The sequence below is a fragment of the Benincasa hispida genome, chromosome 1, assembly GCF_009727055.1.
Source record: "Benincasa hispida cultivar B227 chromosome 1, ASM972705v1, whole genome shotgun sequence".
In the NCBI taxonomy this organism is placed as follows: domain Eukaryota; kingdom Viridiplantae; phylum Streptophyta; class Magnoliopsida; order Cucurbitales; family Cucurbitaceae; genus Benincasa; species Benincasa hispida.
The window spans coordinates 89,734,268-89,740,580 of NC_052349.1; positions in this window are offsets into that span (position 1 = coordinate 89,734,268).

The following is a 6,313-nucleotide window of genomic DNA, read 5'->3' on the forward strand; positions in this document are numbered from 1 at the left end:
AAACAATGGATTCCAACCTCGCCATCAGCTACCTATAGCTAGGATTTCAGTTAAACTCATATAGCGATAGGTGGGTTGCAACCTCCACTACGCATTTCCCAACACATGAGGTGAATTTGACTTCCCATGAACCTACTTCAACAATTCTAGGTACTAGACCTATTCAACAATCTTGTTGAATATGTTGGAACAACACTATCACGTAGCGGAACTGGAACAAGATCCATAAGCATTCTAATTCATTAATTTTGGTTGGAAAGAAACATGCTAAATAGAGTTTAATGGGTTTCAGAACATACCTTGCCAAGACGATTGAAATCTCCATTTTCAACTATAAATCCTCTGAATCCTGTGTAGCACACCACAAGATCTTCCTACTATCCTCTTTGGTCTCTGATTGAGTTGTGGGACTCAAAATAAGTTGAAATCAAAGGGAATATGGAGAAAACTCACTAATCGAACCAGTTAGAACACCTTCTTTCATCAAAATTTTCAGCAAAAATTCAGTCGGTTCATCCTCCATTCTTCACTTCCACTCTCTTCAATATATTGCAAACTATGATGCAAAGAGATGTACTACATGGGATGTAGCTCTTGCTTGGAGGGTAAACAAAAGAGAAGGGGGGTTCCTTGTAAGCTACTTTGAAATGACAAAACCATTTTCTTCAAGTGGATTTTTCAATTTCCAAATTCTATTTTTATTTTTAAAAACATATTTTATTTCTAAAATAAAAATTTATTAATTTGAAAAATTATTTCATAAATTAATTTTCTAATACAATTAATAAATAATTATTTAAAATTTTTAAATAATTCTAATAATTTAATATCCAATATTAAATTAATGTTTTTACACAATTCTATCTTCATATTTTAAATCAATATCTAAATGTATTTTCTCCCAATTTCTTTTTTGTTCAATTTGAAGTCAAATAACACTTATCACTCATAAATCTCTCTCTTGCTACTATCTTGTTTAGAGTCACACAACTGATCAAGGCAGGTTCTATCTAGGCTGGGGTATTTAAGTTGATGGAAACGTAAAACCCCTACCTGGGAACTTACTTGGAAAGGTAAATTAGATAGATTTGAGGCATGCATACAAGTTGAGGACAGTCCATTAAAGTGTTTAAATGTGACTACTTAAACTTGTTCATATTTCATATACAAACGTTGTTTATGAGCAGAGTTTAAAAAGATGACTTAGACTAAAATCAGTAGCCGAATTGTCTAGGATAATGAATCCCTAGGTAGAACATTTAGTGGGAGGCACTTGAGGCATAAGATGCTTCACTTAAACATTTCAAATTTCAACCAAATAGTCCACACCGTGAGATCTACCCTTGGCCTCGTGGCACCTTTGACGTGTCCCCCCAATAGATGGTGTTTGGGTAGGTCAATATCAAGGTGGATGGAGAGTGTTCATAGCCAGTGGGAGTGGGAAGTACGACAGCATATCCCTTGGTCTCCCTCGTTAGGTAGAATAAAGTTACTATGCATCGCCTCAAGGCACCCTAGGAGTGTCCCCCTAAAGGATGGCAGTTTTTCATGTTTCTTTATTTGATCTCCTATAAGAGGATAAGGTAACTTAGTCTCTTATCCTAATTTTCTTCTTCCCTACGATGGGCTCATTAGGGCAGGACTTTGGCACCAAAAGCAAGGGGTTACACTTACGCGGAATAGTTAAAGGTTAACGATTCTGGACCAAAAAATGGTGGCTGTTAGGTCAGTTCCAAGAGTTGGTTTTGCCTGATGGTTGAGAATGTCTCATCCCAGTGAAGGGATAACTAATCACCCCACTGGTGGCGTTCGTCCTGCCTCACTGGGGCATCATTACAAAATAGAAGTCTATAACTTAGGGTACTTGAAACTGTTTTGCAAAACTGATTGGTTTAAAAGTGGTTTAGCAAATTCTAATAAAGTTTTGTTCGTATTTTCAACAAAATTTTCAAAATGGCTATAGCCACGTTATCGTTGCTAATCGCCGAAAAACTTACTAGTGATAATTTCAAAACATGGAAACACATGATCACGACGATCCTGATCATCGAGGATCTCATGTTCGCTCTTACGGAGGCTTGTCCTCCTATTCCATCTTCTAATGCCACTCGAAATGTTCGGGAGGCATATGAGCGATGGACAAGGGTGAATGAGAAGGCCTGAGCCTACATCTTGGCAAGTCTTTCTGAAGTCTTGACCAAGAAACATGAGCCTATGGTCTCAGCGCGTGAGATCATGGAGTCCCTGCGGGGGATGTTTAGACAACTATCTGAACATCTTATGCATGAGGCTCTTAATTACATTTTCAACTCCAAAATAGAAGAAGGCACCTTTGTTCGTGAACATGTGCTAAACATAATGGTCCACTTCAATGTGGTGGAGTTGAATGGGTCTACCATCGATGAGGGCAGTCAGGTTAGCATAATCCTACATTCTTTGCCGGAGAGCTTTCTGCACTTTGTTAGCAATGTGATTCTTAACAAAGTGAAATATAACATTACAACTCTCCTCAATAAGTTGCAGACATACCAATGTTTACTGAAAAGTAAGGAAAGACAGAAGAGTGAGGAAAATGTTGCTTCATCCTCTAGGACGTTCCATAAAAGTTCGACCTCAGGAATGGCGTTTGCACCTTCTGCTTCTAACTCTGCAAAGGGGAAGAAGAAGAAGGGTGGTAAGGGTAAAGGCAAGACACCTGTTAACCCACTGCCTATCGCCTCAAGTAGGCGTCCATAATTTTCTAAGGAAAAGTGTTTCCACTGCAACCAAGATGGACACTAGAAGAGAAAGTGTCCTCAGTATCTGAAAGAGAAGAAAGCAACCAAGGCTAAGGCCAAGGCAGATAAAGGTAAATTTGATTTACTTGTGCTTGAAACTTGTTTAGTGGAGAATGATGATTCTGCCTGGATAATTAATTCAGGCACCACTAATCATGTTTGTTCTTTTTTTTAGTGGATTAGATCTTGGCGACAGCTGGAGGCTGGTGAGATGACGATGCGAGTAGGCACTGGGCACATCGTCTCAACTGTGGCAGTGGGAGGACTCTAGTTAGCTTTACATAATAGGTTTCTTGTTTTACATAATGTATATATTGTTCTTGAACTAAAGAGGAACCTCATTTATGTAAAGTGTCTATTGCAATATAAATATACTATCTCGTTTAATGTGAATAAAGAGTTTATTAATAAAGATGGTGTTTCCATTTGCACAACAAATCTGGAATTGAATTTATATGTGCTAAGGCCGTTAGCCATTAATTCCCTCAATAATACTGAATTGTTCAGAACTGCCATAACTCAATCAAAACGTCGACGAATTTCTCTAAATGAAAATGCCCAACTTTGGCATCTATGTTTAGGCACATCAATCTCAATAGGATTGAAAGATTGGTGAAGAATGGACTTCTAAGTGAGTTAGAAGAAAATTCTTTACCTGTGTGCGAATCTTGCCTCGAGGGTAAGATGACTAAACGACCTTTTACTAGAAAAGGTTATAGAGCCAAGGAGCCTCTTGAGTTAGTACATTCTGACATTTGTGGCCCTATGAATGTGCGAGCCCGAGCTGGTTATGAGTATTTTATCAGTTTTACTGATGAGTACTCCAGATATAGGTATGTTTATCTTATGCAACGAAAGTCTGAATCCTTTGAAAAGTTCAAAGAGTTCAAGGCTGAAGTTGAAAACACATTAGATAGATTGATTAAAACACTTTGATCGGATCGAAGTGGAGAGTTTTTGGACTTGGCATTCCAGGACTATTTAATAGAACATGGAATCGTTTCCCAACTCTCAGCGCCAGGTACACATCAGCAGAATGGTGTAGCGGAGAGGAGAAATATGACCTTGTTCGATATGGTTCGCTCGATGATGAGTTACGCTTCCTTACCGGACTCATTTTGGGGTTTCACAGTGGAGACCGCGGTATATATACTTCACTGTATTCCCTTCAAGAGTGTTGCAAGAACACCTTTGGATGTGGAACGGGCGTAAAGCTAGTTTACGTCACTTCCGCATTTGGGGTTGCCTGCACATGTGCTTGAGGCTGATCCTAAGAAGTTGGAACCACGGTCGAGGTTATGCCTCTTTGTAGGCTACCCCAATGGGCACACGAGGAGGTTGTTTTTAGGATCCGATGGAAAATAGGGTGTTTGTTTCAACAAACGCTACTTTCCTAGAGGAGGATCATATAAGGGAGCACAGTCCACGAAACAAAGTCGTGTTGCATGAACTTTCCAATGAAACTACTAAAACTTCAACCAGAGTTGTTGAAAAGCCTGCTACATCAGCAAGAGTTGTTGATGGGAGTTCATCCAGTAGGTCTATTCCACCTCAGGAGTTGAGGGAACCTCGACGCAGTGGGAAGGTTACGAACCCACCTGTTCGCTATCTGGGTTTAACGGAAATACTTGCTATGGTAGCAGATCGCGACATTGAGGATCCATTGTCTTATAAAAAGGCAGTGAATGATGTTGACCGGGATGGCGACGTTGATAAACCTTGTGTCTATAAGAAGATCATCAATGCTTCAGTAGTTTTCTTAGTGTTGTATGTAGATGATATCCTACTCATTAGGAATGATGTAGGTCTACTGACTGCAGTTAAGAACTAGCTAGCGACCCACTTCCAAATGCAAGATTTATGAGAGGCTCAGTTTGTTCCAGGTATACAAATCTTTCAGGAATGTAAGAACAAAGTGCTAGCACTGTCCCAGGCACCGTACATTGACAAGATGTTGCTCAAGTACTCGATGCAGGACTCCAAGAGAGGCCTACTGCCGTTCAGGCATGGAGTCACTTTGTCTAAGGAAATGTGTCATAAGACGCCTCAAGAGGTTGAGGAGATGAGACAGATCAGTCTAACCCAGGCAATTTTAATGTCGCTGACCCGTTTATGAAGGCTCTTCCGGCTACAGTGTTTGAGGGTCACCGACAGAGCATGGGTCTACAGGATATCCCGCGGTTGAACTAGGGCAATTCAGAGATTTTCTTGTACTGGGATTTTATGCCCTAGTTTATTGTTTTGTACTAGTTGATTGTACTCACTCCGCTTTAGGACAAGTGGGAGATTGTTGAGGTTGATGCCCTAAAGTCTCGTATCCTGTAGTTTGTAAACAGTATGTACGAACGCTTGTGTTGTTAATATATGATATTTACTTCACATCTTATTTTTTTTTTTTGCTCAGTTACTTGTTTTATTTGCTTTACCACAAACCAATAAACATAAAATCCCTGGTTATCTATATGTGACACAAGCATGTATGTTGTGACATACAAGTGGATCATGTCTTGAGGGATAACCAAAATGGTCTGTAGTATATGGATATAGGAGGGAACAGAAATATATCTGTTGTAAGAAGAGTTCAGTTGTTGGTCTTTAGTGGAATGCCTGACAGTTAACGGAAGGTCGATCTCGTTTGGAGCTTCGAGCCACAGGTCCATTAGGTCCCCTAGGTAGCTTGGATAAAGTCGAGAACCAGTATTTGACTTAACTTGAAATGTTCAAATTGACAAGAGGAAGTTCGATTATATATGATATAATTGGGCTGGTTAATTATTTGTGATATAATTGGCTAAATGTATAAGATACATTATTTTGGAGGAAATTAGATATAAATATGATTTATATCAAGTAAATGAGAAAATACTATAGTAGATATTTTATTAATTAATATGATTATATTAATTAATTAATTAATTGGTTGATTATATGATAATTAAGCCAAATTTCGCGTTTGGATGTGGGTTAGTGGGCAGCGTCGGTTATTGTACCCGATGAGTTAAAAATGAAAAAGGTTTTACTTTTAAATCATCTGGAGTTATTTCGTCAAAATAATTCGTGAAGCGCGCGTTGGAGAATCCAAACGATCGCTTATGAAAATCGATAGACTATAGATAGCTCTTCTCTGCCTAAACGATCGTCCACCTTGCACTAAATGATCACACACTGTCGCCTACATGATTGGATAGATTCTCTAAACGATCATATAGTGTGCCGATTTTACTAAAAGATTGTGTACTTTTTCCTAAACATTCGTTCAATAAATCCTACATGATCGTGTAGCTTCTCCTAAATGATAAGCACTTCTGCTATGCGATAGCGTTGTTTTCCCTCCCACTTACTTATCGCCTACATGATTTGTGTTTCCTCCTTCCTCTACGAAATTCACCAAAGCCCACCATTTGGGTTTTCCCTCCGAGAATACCCAGGACTCTTTAGTGGTGGTTTCATCCCCACGGCATTCGTGAGTTCGGGTTGTTCGTACTGCTGCAGTCGACACTTTCGTCAGGTGTTGGTAGATCACTCGGAGGGTTCCA